The following is a 16045-nucleotide window of genomic DNA, read 5'->3' as shown; positions in this document are numbered from 1 at the left end:
CACCACGTTCGTTTGGATTTGTGGCCATCCGATGGCGCATCCAGCGAATCTCAACCGTCCACGCGTTTTAACCAGAGTGGTATAAAAAGTTCAACTCATGGTGAGAACCCTAACCGCACCCGCGCCTGCCCCTCCGTTCCTCATCCTCGCGGGAGGCGGCGGCTGCACCTCCACGTCGTTCCTCCTCCTCCTCCTCTTCGCTGCACCTCCGCCTCCCACCTCTCCCCTCTCGTTTCTCCCCCTCCTTTGTCTCTCTCTGATGGCCCCTTGTCGACCTGCGCACGAGCGGGGCGCCGTTCTTGGGCGCGGGAACCGCGTAAGGCGCGAGCTGGGCGTCGTGCTTGGACGCACGACCCCTCTGCCCCGCCCACCGCCGCCACAAGTTGCCGGGAGGAGCCCTCCAGAGACCCGTTGCCACGCCGACCTTCAGGCTGCGTCGAGTGACGAGTCCCCACGTCGGGGCACTGCGTCTCCTCGACGCTCTCGACCTCTACGTCGACCTCCAGACCTCCAACCTTTTTGGATTTGATGGTATGTTCTGGGCTAGGTCGGTGGTGTTCCTCCTCTCTCTGTCTATTTAATCCCCCAAATCTTATATGTTTATGCAAATTCTATGTATTGTGCCTACAAATTGTTTGACAAAATTCCAAGCAGGCCGTTCTCAAAATTCCAAGTAGTAAGGAGATGGAGAAGCAGCACTACAAAGATCCCAGGTTTCTCCCTCACTCTCTCACAATCTCACTGCCACTGCCAGGGCTCAGGTCCCCACTCGCGCATTTTCTCTTGTGAGAGATAGCTCTTGCAAATGCAGGTCAAGATAAGATACAAGGGGAAAGTTCAGGTACACATCTTCGAAGAGTTTCCATCCACAGTCTGCATTAGTCCAAAGCCCAGGTTAAGTTTCTGTTGTCCTTTTGTTTGCTCATATGCAATACAGGATTCAGAATAGCACTCCACCAGCCTATATGAATTGGCACGCTAGGACTTGGGAAAACTATAATAGTGCAAAGATTCGAGGATCGCCATTATTTTTCAATGCTTACATTACTATTGTACCTCCACTTTTCTTGCATATCGGGATGCTATATTTCAATGGGTTGTGGGAACTTGAGTGCCGTGAAAGGTTTGCCTTTTGACATAATAGAACAACCATAAGAGAATCTGGAAGAAATATCTAATTATAAAAGATCTGCTGGCTATGCAGTTGGTGATAACATGTTGCAAAAATGATCATAATATGATGACATTTAAATATAAAAATACTCTACTTTAGAGTGTGGCCCAGTGAAACTATTATATGCATTTTATTATTGTAAGCATTCACTACTGAATTTATTTTGGTAGTAGTGAAAGGTCTCATTGAATTTATGGATTTTTCTCATCGTGAGAGTAACTAGAAGAGGAATAGTTTTTCAGTTAATCATTGTTTACTAACCAACCGAGTAACACTGCAGCTATGCGTATGCGCTTTTAGTAGATATTCTCTACTGTAGATATTAGAGGCTCTTTTATATCCACTGTTTGAGGTTCTTTAAGGATAAATTCTAATTATCAGGTGTCTGGTATCATTGTATTCGGCAAAACATGATATTGCTGTTCAAAGCTTGCAGAACATATGTACTGCAATTAAGTGCATTTATCCGTGAAATTGAGAAAGTCATCTCTGGTGCTTTCTCGGCTCTGTGATTCATGCCAGATATACATATAATCATATTTAGTTTGACGGTGACTGCGCGCTTTAGGTTAGTCAAAGGACGTGAATATTTTATATTAAGACAGTTCTAATAAAATTTGTTTATGATAATATTTTCTTGATCTATGAAATTTCATCTATGCTCAAATGTTTGGTCTTTGTTCTGTTTTAGGTATTTGAAATCTAGCCAATTAACCGTTGAGTTCATAATAATTGGAAAGCAGTCGAATGCTTCGGGTTGACTTTTGCATTGTCAGAACATGGCTTAAAACTATGCTCTGCTGATTGGTTGTAATTTTTTACCTTCATTCAGTAATTTCCTACAAATTTGAAAGATCGTTTAAAGGAGCCACAACGTTATCTACCTGCGTGCTCCTTACCAGTGGCGCCCCTTGAAGTAAGACTGGGTTGTCATGTGTTTCTTCCTTAAGATTCAGAATACTGGGATGTGATGTACCTCTTATGTCAGTTAGATCTTGCCTAGGATCCTGCTGATGGCGGAAGTGTTTGCCTCCCTACATGTTTGGAGTATGATATGTAGATGCTTTTGTATATCTGTGTTGATGATTGTTTTCTAGAGCAGATTTTTGCAACTTCATTCTACATCTATATCTCTGACTTTTGCATAATAAATGCAAGTATTTATGAACCAATTTTTTGTGCTGCTTCGCATGCGGGTGATATGTTTACACTTTTTCTTGGATTTGAGATTCTATCCCAGCCTTGGTAAGCTTTAGGCTTTGATGTAAGTTTATAGTATTAAATTGGCGGTTAACTTTCTCTTATGCTGAGTGGCTAAATGTGCTTAGGTTAGAACTCAAATTGCTCTTATATTCAGATTATTATCCGTGGGTGAAATTATTAGTGGGGATTTCCTATTGAAATATTATATTTTCGTGGTTATTACTACAGATATCAAACTGAATCAGCTTCACTTTAGGTTAATATTGAGACTGCTGCTAGATTTCCTTTTTGGTCATGTTTCCTCTATTTATAGTTAGCTTTTGCTACCTGCCGCTTGTGTTCTGTCTGCACATACATTTCTCTTGGTCTAGGTGATATTTGTTGTTGGTGATACAAGCCCACTCGTTTTGGTCTGCTTTCTATTTTTGGGGTTTTCCTCAGATCAGTTCTTCTTCGTTTTATAATTTCTTTGCTGATGGATTTCCTTTTAGTCCTCTTCCTTTTTTTTTTCCCTCATTTTGATCATCATATTCTTGATTTTGAGTGCTTCTTCTTAATTTTATTTCTCCTCTTTTATCTTTTGTTTAGAGTTCTTTGCTTGTGGTTCTGTTCATCTTTTCTTCTCTCTTTGCTTCATCTTTTCTACCACTTTGTTCTTTTTGTTCGTTTCTGGCGGCTCGGCTCTTGTGATGCTGCTCTATCCTCGCTTGCATCGCCGATTACTTGATTTTCTATTCTTCTATTTATTTTTTTCTAGGTACTCGTGTTGCGGAAGATCGCTGTCTTGGGCCGCCGCTGGTGCTTTCCTTGGTTCAAATTCCTGCTTTGTTTGTGTTGAGTTTGCCCCTTCAAGCTTTTAGTCAGCCAGATAAATAGTTTGTCCTTCCTAAGTGAGTAGAGTGTTAGTGAGTTCTGTTAAATACTCGGTCCTTGTTGCGTGAGTAGAGTGCAACCGAGTTCTGTTAATTTCGGTGTACGGAAATTATTGTTTCCATTCTATGTACAGCTTGCTTTTTTCACCATTAATTAACTACTCTAGAGTTCCACTCCTCCATCTGATAATAAGAAAAAGGTTGATACTTATATTTATTAGGCATGGTTCTCATTCTTCGAACTGGTTTTATATTTGAGTTACACTAACATGATTGAATTTCGTCCGGTTTAATCTGTTGCATTGTTAGGTGGACTGGATTTTATTTGAGGCAGACTAGCACGACTGAATTTATTCCAGTTTAATCTGCTGCATAGTTAAGTGGAGTGAATTTATTTCAGTTTAATCTACCATGAGCTATGTATTGAATGGTCAGAATTGTTTGAGGTACATTGTAATCAACGGTTTTCATTGTTTCAGGTTGTGGGCTGATGCAGGTTGTTGTTTGTTGCGACTGTTCCTCTGACAGGTAGTTGCCTTTCTTCGTCTTACACCACTGCGTGTCTACCCTTCCTCATTCTGTTCATTCACACATTTATATGCTCTCTTTCTAATCAACTGGACCTAGGTTTGTTTTCACGGATTTGATCTTCATGTGTTAGTTCATCTACATGAAGAGTTACTTTGTTCAGTCCAAATATCCTCTCGCATTTTGTATAGCGATGGCAAGACTATTATTGTCTCATTTGTGCCAAGAGTGTCTTTCTCCAGGAATCACCGCTTTGAATTGGGTCTGAACGTGTGCTTCAGTCGGCATCTTCGGTTGAGTCTGAAGAGGTGATTTTTTTTTTGTACATTAAACAACCGCGCTGACATGATACAATTTCAGTGCAATACAATGTTCATGGTAAATGATATTAAGTCCAGCAAGAGCCATGAAACAAGATGATAAGACAAATCTAGAAGCTTTTTAGACCAGATTCGGAAACACATGTAGGAAATCCTAATTTTCCTCGCAAATACTATGTCCTAAATAGCTAGGCATGAAACCATATAGATAATTATCTGAACATATGCAGCCATGTTTTTGCTTTTATATATTGGTAGGGTTAAATAACCTAATCTCATTTCCTGTCGCCTATGCAGTCCTGGCCTAATCTAAAACATGCTACTATGTATTAATGTTATCCCTCTCCTCTGGCTCAAATTTAAAACTTTTTTTCTTTTGTCATAACTGTTTAGGATTGAGATATAAACCTGGCAGTATTCTGCCTATAGTTAGTGTATTGCGTAAGGTAAGGGTGCTGATTTGTTTCTTATGGATTACTTCTCTTCAATATATGTCTTGGCTTCACATGACATGCAACACGCCTTATGACGAAAAACGCCTGGTCGACTGTTGGCACACAGCCAAGCAGAACACTCCCAAGGCGATGCAAAAAGGGATGGCAACCGCGACGATGTTGGTGCCCTGGATGATTTGAAAACATCGCAACACCTGTCTTCGAAGGAGCGTCACCCTCCATTCGGGACCTGTGTGCCAGGATCAAAGAAGAGGCAAGGTCATGGACCACGGCAGGAGCAAACAGGCTCAGAGATGTCTTGCCTACAACCTGGGATGTCACTAATTTCAGATTCCGTAATAACGCTGTGTAAACCTTTTAGGGGGCGTGTAACAACTTACATCTATTCAATGAAATGAAATGCAAAGATTCCTTTGTGTTCTCTCGAAAAAAATATTATGTAGGTGTGCCCGTAGCCGACGATCCAAATCATCCAACTTCCCCATCCACCATGGCTCCAACACATAAGAGGTTGCTTCCATTTTTAGTGCTGAAATAGTCTTTGTTGTGGTAGCTCGGTCTGGTACATCTTCTATATCGTTTGCTAATTTAGATTATGTGTGGATTGTCTGTAGGCGCAGGCCATTGGTGCAAAAGGCTCAGATGGAGCCACCATCCAAGAAGAGAAACTAAATCAGCAGCAAGTGATGTATCTGAAATACATTGCGTGTGTTCTTCTATAGTCTTGCAGGCTATGTTCATTACCATGTGTTTGTTTTCACCTCGGGTTAGTCCTTGACTAATCTCTGCTTTGCTTTTCACCAGTGTTGTCTTTTGGTGACACATTTCGTGGGTAGCTGTGTTTGTGTCCTACTATCTTTGTTCCCTAGGATCTGACGATCATGGACCTCTCTTTTGTAGATGCCATGTAAATATGCGCTTAGTACCTGGTGCAACCATTCTGCCTTGTGTGGATATTACTTCTACTGCTCTGTAATGTCGCGTGTGAGGTGTATATACTTTGGTTTTAGTCTCGTGTGCTTTATCCTAAGATCATCATATCGACTTCATATTGACTTCATCTTCTAAAATTAAAGAAATGCATCATCATATTCCACCAAAATTTTAGCAGTGTTATACAAAGTGTGCACCGACACGAATTTCACGGGGTCGTGCGCCAAGGCGCACATCTAAATCTAGTCTAAAGGTGTATATGATGCCCCCCATAGGGGGCCTCACAGCCGTTTAGATTTTGGGCCGTCCGATTGAGGTGACGTGGCACGATCTCGACCGGCCGTTTCGTCCAGGGTGTGAGGCCCTCCCGCAGACCCGCTTTTTATCCATGGATCATGTGAAGCCCGCCCGGCCCGGCGTCTCGCGGGGAGAGAGCACGCAACTTCGTCCGCCCAATCCCCTTCCTTCCCCTCCTCCCCAATGGCCTTCTTCCTCCCTCGCGCCCGCCGCCTCTCTCTTTCCCTCGTGCCTCCGGCCGCCGCCGTCGGGCGTCCCGGCTCCTCCACACACACCCTCCCTCCACCATGCTTGCAAGCCTCGCTCCTCGGCCGATTTCCCTAGCGCCGCGGCCGGAAGGCCTCCTCATCATCGGGTTTCGCGCCGCGGCGCCTCACAAAGTCGGCCATGTGGAGGAGCACACATGGAAGCAGCAGGCCGATGCGGGGATCCGCGGGCGGAGCTCCGCCGTCTCCGGACCCTCTCCATCTCGTGCTTCAGTGGGTCAAGGTCGGTGAGCAGCACACAGGGACCCTCCCCACTCGTTCTTCTCCTCTCTCCCAACAATATCCCCCAATCTCGTGTTGTTCCTCGTTTTTCACCGGCGGCTGGATGCCTAGGAGGAAGGAGGACGGGCGGCCTGGCTTCAACAGGATTAGAAGGAGGCGGATTTTGGCATGGCCCTACAACTGCCAAGATGGCGCCCCGCCGGAGTTGCTGTTCGTTCTATCTCCCAGGTGAGCTCTTCCTCTCGTTCCTTCCTCCCTATTTTAGTTCCTCTTCCCATAGAGAAGAAGGAGGCTCTGCCAAGCCATGGACTTGCTGCCACCAACCCTCACCGGCCTCCTCCCTCCTCTCCCTACACCCTCGTGAGCTTTCCCTTTTTATTTTGATTCACTCTCGTGGTCACCTCCCTTTCAGTTTGTTGCCTGCCAACTGTTTGTTGTTATGCCTGTCCAAGCTGCCTTTTCATATATTTGTTGGTATACCCATGTAGGCCTGTATACTCCTGCTGTTGAGGGTTTGTGTAGCTTCTAGGCCAAGAAGCTGAGAGGGGTTTTCTTCTTTGAGTCGCCGGAACCAAGCGACAACGTGCTGCAGACTTTCTGGTCTTCTATACAAGAGAAATCAAATGAATATGTTTAGTTTCTAAACTTTTCTTCATTTTTAAATAGAACTGCTTACTTAGACGCCGATATATTTCTTTACATGAATCGGCACTATGCTCTTATGCTTTTAGTTATACATATATTTTTTTGTTGGTCAGGTTTTCAAGTTTCAACCATTCTTACTTTCAAATGATTCTTTAGTTAGTTATAAATATAGAAAATTTGATGCCTGGGATACATATTTTTTATGGTATATTGTGTCAGCTAAGGGATCTCTTATTTTTCTAGGTGTGCTACATAGGTATATGTAGATTTACTTTGTTCCAGTACCTGCTTTTGATCACAGGAAACTAAAAAAATAAAAGATACTTCACATGCAACATCTTATACTATTTGAAGTTATTTTGCAGACATCGTTAGATATTTTTCTTCACTGTTCTGTTTAGCTAAATAACCAATTAAATAATTTAATATACATTTTTTTTTGAACTAGGTAAAGAAAGTACGTTGCACTTTCTTATAGTCTATTGGCTGGCACTGGAATTTTGTTTGTCTTCTAGAGCGACATAGAACATGATATGCTTCTTTAACTGTACATGTTGTCTATATTTTGCCTCTTTAACACCCTCCTTTTCTATCGATACTCAGATAATTCAGCTTCAAAAGCACCAAAAATTTATGTCAATACATGGGTGAGTGGAGATACTGCATGTAATACTCATTTTCCCATCTTCATACAGCGATGTACCTGTAGCAACTGTCATTTTACTCTCCCACTTAGAAGGACTTCTCTGTATTTTGTCGACCCTTCCGGTCTTATGGTGATTTTTTTTTTCCTGAAGCACTTCTTATGTCTTGCCTGCGTTTGAAGTGTTGGAGTTCTTAAATTCTTGATGAAGAGGATTTTGGAGGTACGTGCCGCCGGTGCTCGTGGCGCTTAATTAACTGCAGCAGCAGAATTTGGATTATTAATGGTATGCAATCTAGCTTGGTTACAAAGCCTCTTAATTCCTGGTCCTATGTTTCAAAGCACAGTGCTTAAATTTTGATTAGTGTGAGTGGCTGAATTCTTGTGGTCATGCATAATGCAGCTGAAGTTTTTGAAATGTGGTGGAAAAATTATTTGTATTTTTATCGATGTAGTTTATTACTGCTCAATTAGACATGTGAATTCAGACGGATTACCCCCACAAGGAACAGTTCGTTTAATTACTTTACTATGAACAAGCTTCCATGGGCACGTTTTGATTCATTTCTTTGTCCACTTGCTCCTCTACTTTCACCTATAATTGCTTAGCACATCTCTTTTTGTGAGGAAAGCTTTTAGAATTATCTTTTTATGCTATATGATTCAATGTTCAGTTTGCATTGCCAAGCTTCTATATAAATGACCTTGCAGCTTCTCTACATCAATTTTCATTAGAAAGATACCCTTAGCTTTCCTGTTTAGGATCTTTCATTTCTTTTTTGCATTTTTCATTTCAATCTTTGCTACATTTAACCTTAATAAAAGAGAAGGGAAACTCGTGAGAAAACCTCACTATAAATTTCTCATTAGATAATATTCTTTATTCAGCAGATGAACCCTCTGTTTCAGAAAGCTATGGTTGGCTTCGGACTGGAAGGACATGTCTAGCAGCGGCTATTTATCGGAGAGGCTATCGTTCCTTTATGGTCATAAGAATGGCTTCTCTTTGGAAGTGGAAATGGAATCAGCACATGAAGGCTTGCCCCTGACCTTGCAAGTGCCCCACGAAGCCGGTAATCCAGAAGATTAAATCTCTTTATTCTTTTAAAAGAAATCTACATACGAAGTTCCATCCATTATTTACCATATAGCAATTTGTTTCCTGAGAAGAGAAAATCATACCTGATCGTTCGCATGGAACATTACAACAATATTACAATGTATTCTTTTTGTCTTGCAAGTAACAAATATATTTGAGTGCCAGACTTGATCCACTTACTATTTAACATTGTAGTTAACTCAACAACCAGTAAGTTCTACAAATCTTCGCTCTCTTTGTTTGGGCTATAGTTGCCTATTTTGATGTACAGTACTATAAATGTGATCATGTATACTGTACATCATGGTTAATTTATTTTTGAAATATTCTTATTTGCAAACCTTTGTTAGAGAACAGATAGTCCAACTCAATGAGCCATTAATACTTTCATTTCTAGGGAAGATGTCATTGATAGATTGAACTGTTTTTGGGCTACTTTATCAATTTCATAATAGACAACGGCTGTTATGTCTTCTTGGGCTGCGTTTTGAAATCTTTGAGAGCAGGGTAGCAATTGTTTGTTTCCGATTGAAACTAATCAACCTGCAATTTAATTATGTTTAATATTTGATCGCATTATTTTCCCAAAAAAAGATGGCAATAGCATACTGTACATGTATTTTGACAGTATAAATCTCAATTCTTCTCCCTCCACCTAGGTACAAGCAGGAACTTCATGTGTTAGTTCATTTACATGCATGGTTGCTTAGATTCATTGTTTAACATCCTCTCACAGGTCGTGCAGTGATTGTAACAGTGAGACTGATACACAGCCCTAGAGGACCATGTTCGCCGAATCATCGCATGAACATGGGTTGGGAGCTACACTAGAGTTGGCTCCTAGGTTTGGTCTGAAGAGGTGGGGTTGTGTGCATGTTAGCGATATGTGTTTGTGTTCTTGCATTAGGCTTGTTTACTTACGAGTTATTCGTCTTCTATGTTAGGTTGGTTTACCTGTGCTTGATGCTCCAGATTCTCCGCCTGCCCTGTCCACTGCTCCTCCAACGGACAAAACATCAACCACGTCTACCTTTCGTTTTCCGTTGTGCTCATCTACCCATTTCATTAATTAAAGACTGGCAAAAAAAATAGCTGGGTTTGGTTTCTGCCTCGTGGTATCTTTCTATATGATGTATCTATAGTTCTTTGTTGCTACATGCTGCCTTACTAATAAACAATAGTTACAGCAGTTTGCCTTTTTCAAAGGAAAATTTTACCTAAAGTGTCAAAATAATCACTACTCTCCCAATGCACATAAGAGAATGAGCAGACTGTGCATCACTTCAAAATATACAATAAGTCAGACTCATGATTATTTTTGAGAACACAAGGAATATTGAATTTTTATGTTTTCCATGTTTCAACCATTTCGACATATACAAATCCAGATGGAGTAAACGGTGATCATTTGTGTCCCACAGTTTCGGGAAAAGGTGGAAATAAATGAAAAAATATATATAGAGAAAATCAAAAGAACCTCTACATAACATAATTTATAGTGGTATAATATAGAGGGTAGCTCATGGAGCCACCCGGTAAATCAGAATTTACTGATTGTAGGTCTCGCTTCCAAGTTCCAGCAGAGGAGAGCTCATGTGATTTGACAATGCCCAAAAACGTTTTAACATTTTCCACAAGTATTTTACTGCATAAAGTGTAAATCAGCGTGAATTTCACGGGATTGCTATGACATTCTTTACAAGCAGTTTATTGCATATTTTTTTAATTCAGAGTGTATCTGTCCATGCTTTTGAACCAGCAAGATGTTATTAGTGCTGCTTTTGGTCCTGAAGCTTGCTCTGTAATCTGTAGTAATAAGGCATTGCCAAATTTAGCACTGCTTTTACTGTAGAGTTTTTCTTAACCTGGCTATCAAGTTTCAGTGTGTTTCTGTAAGTAACAATTAACAGTAGTAGTACCACTGTGTAAGTCACCATATTCTATTGTAGGATTAGTGTTCTTAGACCGTCATTTTATCCATGCATCGGAACTTGGCTTTAAGCGGTTTCGGTCACAGAGTACTCGAAGCCAAGATTCGATGCGGATATTTGTGGTGGCCTGAAGATCCCCGTTGCAAGAAAAACCACATCCTGTGGAAGTAAAGAATCCGATCAAATCACTGTTTCAATTCTTTTAGTAGCCTTTCATAGTTTTAAGAAACTCTTCCATTTGGAAAAGCAAATGTTATGTAAATGAACTGGGACAGTTTTCTATAGCAAACATTATGGGACCAAGTGCCAGATTTTACACTAGAGGTCAACCAATTTAATAAGTATGCATCTCAAAACTTCATAACTGTTGCTTTTGTATCTTCTGTCATCCTTCATTGTGCATGCTAGATGTTCTCTTTTGTTATTTCTATCAGATGGTTCTGTTGTATTGTGCATGCCAGATTATTTGTTATGTATGCCCGAGGTGATGAGAAAAAAAATCCAAGTAGGATGCATGGGAAATGAATTTATTTGTGTGCTTTGTTGTCTACATACTAATTCATTTATTTCTGAAATTTAGCTCTGTTTTGTGACCTGTCCATGCATGGTATCATCGATAGTATATGAGTAAACTCCAAGGAAAATATGTTTGTGTTGGATTGTTTTGAAGCTCATGTTTCTGTTAATTTTGTGAACATTCAGACTTTTGTCCGATGTTATATCTGAATGTGTTTATTTCATAAGGTCTTGCTATTTTCTGAAATCATTTGTCAGATTTTAAGTCAGTGGTCTAATTTCATATATGTTTATTGAAGAGAGAAAAGTAAAAAGAGCCAAGGAGAGATGCCACCGATTCGCACGTGTTGGAGCATTTCACGGATGGCTTGACTATGAAGTCCACATTGTAGTGATTTTCCCTTCATGTATTATTGAAAATTGACCTTAGTGATGTTTCTGTTAATTTTGTGAACATTCAGACTTTTGTCCGATGTTATATCTGAATGTGTTTATTTCATAAGGTCTTGCTATTTTCTGAAATCATTTGTCAGATTTTAAGTCAGTGGTCTAATTTCATATATGTTTATTGAAGAGAGAAAAGTAAAAAGAGCCAAGGAGAGATGCCACCGATTCGCACGTGTTGGAGCATTTCACGGATGGCTTGACTATGAAGTCCACATTGTAGTGATTTTCCCTTCATGTATTATTGAAAATTGACCTTAGTGAATTGTAGATTTGCAGATGTGCTTACCAAATCTGCAACAGGTAATGAATTTTACTTGGCATATAGATTCTGCTTATAGTAAGTATTCTCCTCATGATTTTCTTAGTATTTGACATGAAGTTCATGTTGAAAGAACTAAAGTGGTGATTTTAAATCCCTTCAAAAAGTGGTGATTTTAAAGCATAAGCTTTAATTTTCATCTGATGCACTCAAACTGTGTTTGGTTCTCTACATAGTTGTCAAAGCATATGAGGGGTGTGGTTATATATATAAGAAATTGATAGCATAGTTTATAGTTTTTTGCTTCTATTGTTTGTTCTTTTTATTTGAGGTAATCTCTCCCTTTCCTCTCCTTGTTTTGTCATGCTAGGTCTCCTAGGTCAGAGCCACGGTGCAGGAGCTCAGGTTTCGGTGGAGAGATGATACAGTGATGAGAAGATGTGCCCAGCAGCTAGCTATAGTGGAGAATTGATTCGTCCGATCCCCCCACCCTTGGCCTTCTACAGAGAAGGTGAGAAGTCCTATGGGTGTTGCTCTATATTCTCCTCAGCCGGCCAACTGCTACCTAATCTTAGAACGGTGGGTTGGGCTCGGTTGAAAGGTAGCACACAATTGGTGCTGCTACCGTGTATGGTAATTAGGACAGCCTATTTCTATGCATCAAGTAGTTGGTACATGGATCCCAACAATTGAATTCCTAGCTTCGCCAAACGAGATGATATAAATATTGATCTCGGTTCTAAAATTTATATTGGGAACAAATTAATTTTACAAGGAAGTTTCCATCACATATTATCTATATAGATTCTTCTGGATTCAATTATTATGGTTCCTGATTTCGTGTCCATTTTCCCTCGCGACTATCTTTTCTCATAATTGTTATCCTATGAAAATTAAGATTTCAGTGAACCGTGTGGTCCTATTCAGGCGCTCTCGCTAACCCGCTGTTCCCTACCAAGGAAGCTCTCGGGGGGATTTGTCGTGGTGCCATTCGGATTCCTACTTTTTAAGTTCCTATTTTTTTTTATCTTAAGTTCGTATTAGATGGTGTTTCTCACATCTACCATATAGTGTCTGTTATTCTGCAAGTACTCTGTACACATAAATATCAGCAGACACAACCATCCTCTTGATATGAATTGCTCTGATGAGCATCTTATGTGGCGGATAAGACTCAGTACAGTAGTACATTTGTACTACATTATTGGTATGGTATATAAGTTCAGTTGAATGCTCCTTTCTAGGCCTTAACGACAACAATCAAATACCTGCAAAATAGTTTTTCCATATGTGCATTTCAATGATTAATATATTCAGGCGCTCTCGCAAACCTGTTGTTCCCTTCCAGTATTCCGTGTAGAAAGAAGATTGTACAGCTTTGTTGTAAATCTTAACAATTAAAGCCATTTGTTAGAGAAATTCCATATAAATGTAGAGAGCATATTTATTACTGCAACAGGAAAACTATACTGCTAACCTCTTGGTTTTAGCTGCATAAGGTGTGAACTCATTTTAGTCCTCAAAATACATGCTCTTATAAAGAAAACAATCAGTTTATAGCCTACCAATTTCTGACGCTGTTTGATTTCTTAGCTGAGACTCGTGTACGAAGTCGGTGCCCTATCGACAAAGGTGGTACAACTCTCACCAGATGACCTCAGAGATGAGAGCACAATAACATACTGGAAGATATGACGCTAGAAGCACACAAATAAGGTGAACATCAGGCAGCCCTTGTTTTCTGAGCTCTATGCACTCTGATTTACCTACGTGATTTGCCTTTTGCTCAGCTACTTAACGGGTTTTCTCTTGTGTTTTCTTTCTGTATGTCTGTTTTATAGTGCTGCATAGTACTATTGCCCAGCCATTTATAATCTGACCACATGCAGAACTCGCAATCCGGCCTAACCTACAGAGACACTATCATTTTTTTCAATTGGATTTGTTTGGACAAATCTAATGTTTTTTTTTCGTGTGCATGTTCTAACTGATAAACTTGGAACAGCTAACCTGGTGCAAGCTGTGATTCCATGACCCATCCCCGCTGTGACCCTGTTCCTGGAATTGGCAAGGTCACCCTGTTTTTTGCGCGATTTAGAATTGGTAAGGAATTTTCCCTAGAATGTATCCATCATTCTGATTTTGTTTCTGGATTGCAGGTGTTTTTGAAGTATGCAGATGCCAAGAGCTCGGCCAGGGCAACAATGGATGCAAATGAGGAGATTCGACAGGAAAAAGACGGTTGCCGTGTTCGCCGATGGAGACTACGACGAATAGATTAAAACAAATCTTGCATATTTGTTCTTTTTAGACTTTGAATACATTTAGCAGTAAGTTTTCATGAAATGTACTTAAATCTCATGTTATTCTAATAGTGGTGCATACAGGATTGCATTCCGAAGTTATCAGAATACAAATCTTTAAAACCGAACCGCAGTGAGTTTATGTAGATTTTTTTTTTTGCCTTGTGCGGTGGCGCGAGATTAGGGATCAGGAGGCAGTAGGCGTGTAGGGCTGCAGGAAAGCGACTGACTCATACAAGACATATGATATGTTGTGTTCCTTTGCTCCTCTTCGTCAACTAATAATTTTTCAAACGGATAATTATTCAATTTTTATTTAATACTTGCTGATGTTTCCAAATGTCTATAAAATAAATATTGACACAACCTTTACGGGTCCGTGCGCCAAGGCGCACATCAAAATCTAGTACGATAAAAATCTGGCAAGCATCCCACTGAATCTACAATACGAACCGTACACTGGTACACACTGCTCCCATCCAGGCCCCTGTAAAAATTCAATTGACATCATGGCCTAATGGTAAATCATCAGTGTAAGGTAGAAATATGTTCCAGCAATTCAGTCTACGGTTATGTTGCCTGAAGGAAACTGCACACAAGGTTGTTCTTTTGAATCATTCCCGAGAGCCAAAACGGAGGTGATTACTTGAACTATCCAATAGTCCTTGCAAGACAGATTATATATGAGATAAAAGAAGAGAATAATTTACCATCCAGATGGAGGACGATTCGGGCGGTCTTGCGCTCGGCATCAGCGTGAGGACTGAGCAGTCTGCGCCTACAGGCTGTCGCGCAAGGTCTTCATCGCGGTGGACGGATGCCGGTGCTAGATGGTCACGCGTGGCATCTGGCGTCGCGGGGGCGCATGGGCAGGCGAAGGCCGCGGAGGGAGGCCGGAGTGGCGCCGACGTCACAGGGGAAAGCCACCGGTGTGGAACTGGATAACGAAATTGGCAGAAGACATTGATTCGGCGGCGACGGCTCCGTTATATCAAATCGCGAGGACCGGCGAGCAGCGATGGCGGATGGCGTACCGAAATGGCGACGTCTGGCGAGGATCTGGGAGGCCGGATGGGAGGGTCGAGCGCATGTGCGGCTGGAGAAAGCTTCGAGAGGGGGCGGTTGCTGTTCGCGTGGGGAGGAAAGATGGAGGAATTAGCGGAAACAGTTTATGCGGGAGTGGAGAGTTGAGCGCTCAACGTGTTTGATACTCAACATTGGAGCCATCTAGATCGTTGGATTGAACTCATTTGACGGCTGAGATATGCTGGATCTGCCTCTCTCTCCCTTTTTATATTAGTGGAGATATATTAGTGGAGATGGAGATGGAGATGGAGATGGAGATTTACTAATTGGAGACTCCCATCAAGCCTCCTCAGTAATCCTAGAAAATAACTCTTAATTGTCCGTCCGATTTACCCATTGCCTACCTAAAGCCGTTGGATGAATTAACTCAGGATTTCCTTGCCCGCACGCAATAGTCTCTTTGGATAATTGCAATTGGCTGCCGAACAATAAAAAAAAAAATCATTCGTTATCTCTCGTGTCCCATAGGCACGCTCGCGAGCGAGCCCTAGATCGAGCCGCCGCCGCCTCCTGGAGTCTTCTCTCCATGCTCCTTCTGCTCCAGCCTTGAATACGTCAGTTCATGGAGGACAGCCTATATCCATCTGTGAATCAGCTGCTGAGCGGTCTGATGGTTGGCTGATGAGCCGGACAAGATTGTGTACTGAGTACCGATGAGAACTTGAGGCAGACAAAGCGGACGTAATCTCCGGCAAGGCTGGTGAGTGCATTGACTATTTCCTGCCACCACTACGCAGGCAATTAAGTAAGCCAGCGTCCTTATAATTACTGCTTTGTGTTATAGGTCGTTGAATTTATCAAGAAAGTTCTACAAATTGGCTTACGTCTGATGTATGATAGCAATAC

At 41.2% G+C, this 16045-nt stretch overlaps 2 long non-coding RNA genes across 22 annotated transcripts; both read left to right on the top strand.

Moving 5' to 3' along the window:
• The first annotated feature begins 4468 nt into the window (after positions 1 to 4468).
• On the top strand, positions 4469 to 5654 carry LOC124691201. Its single transcript, XR_006998848.1, has 2 exons — positions 4469 to 5062; positions 5167 to 5654. It is a non-coding gene; the product is annotated as an uncharacterized LOC124691201 (long non-coding RNA).
• Positions 5655 to 6154: 500 nt separating this feature from the next.
• On the top strand, positions 6155 to 14272 carry LOC124691200. Of its 21 annotated transcripts, none has more exons than XR_006998831.1 (9): positions 6155 to 6271; positions 6382 to 7562; positions 7713 to 7844; positions 8447 to 8631; positions 9394 to 9516; positions 9602 to 12321; positions 13404 to 13526; positions 13816 to 13882; positions 13970 to 14272. It is a non-coding gene; the product is annotated as an uncharacterized LOC124691200 (long non-coding RNA). The 21 variants fall into 21 exon arrangements; XR_006998835.1 differs by having other exon boundaries at positions 6156 to 6271; positions 6389 to 7562; XR_006998834.1 differs by having other exon boundaries at positions 6162 to 6275.
• The last annotated feature ends 1773 nt before the right edge of the window (positions 14273 to 16045 follow it).

This window comes from Lolium rigidum, chromosome 2 (assembly GCF_022539505.1).
Source record: "Lolium rigidum isolate FL_2022 chromosome 2, APGP_CSIRO_Lrig_0.1, whole genome shotgun sequence".
Lineage (NCBI taxonomy): Eukaryota > Viridiplantae > Streptophyta > Magnoliopsida > Poales > Poaceae > Lolium > Lolium rigidum.
Note: the sequence above shows the minus strand (reverse complement) of the source record. Positions and strands in the feature narration are given on the sequence as shown.